Source organism: Buceros rhinoceros, unplaced genomic scaffold, assembly GCF_000710305.1.
Source record: "Buceros rhinoceros silvestris isolate BGI_N320 unplaced genomic scaffold, ASM71030v1 scaffold36676, whole genome shotgun sequence".
In the NCBI taxonomy this organism is placed as follows: domain Eukaryota; kingdom Metazoa; phylum Chordata; class Aves; order Bucerotiformes; family Bucerotidae; genus Buceros; species Buceros rhinoceros.
Genome location: NW_010418761.1, coordinates 4,881 through 5,372, shown reverse-complemented (window position 1 = coordinate 5,372; position 492 = coordinate 4,881).

Genomic DNA, 492 nt, shown 5'->3' with positions numbered 1-492 from the left:
TCCCCAAAGCCTCGGCCCGGGAGGTACCTGCTGGATCTACACTAAAACTGGAGCAAGGGGCTGTTTTGGCCCATGAGAGGGCGAGACACGTCCCCCTTTGAACAGAAAAATGGTCCCACCATGGAAAAGCTTCTTTTTAAAGCTGCTTCTCAATAACCGTCACTTCGATCCCACCCAGGCTGAGCTTGCGACTGGCGCAGATGATGCTCTTGAGCCGTTGTACCGTGTTTACCTCTGCCCGGGGGAAATGCCAGTGCCAGCTGGGAAGCATCCTAACGGGAGGACAGACCCACCTGTAAATCCCTCCGTCTGTGGAGTCTGTCTCAGGAAAGATGCTCGTTGCAAGTGGAGAAGGTCCTTGTGCCGAAGCCTCGCTGTGAGGAGGGCGCTTGGGATCTCTCAGGCGAGATTTCCTGTTTTGGGGCTGGGGCTGGAGCGATGTCCTGCACTGCCGGGCCGAGGGGGCTGGAAACCCGAGTTGATCATTGACCG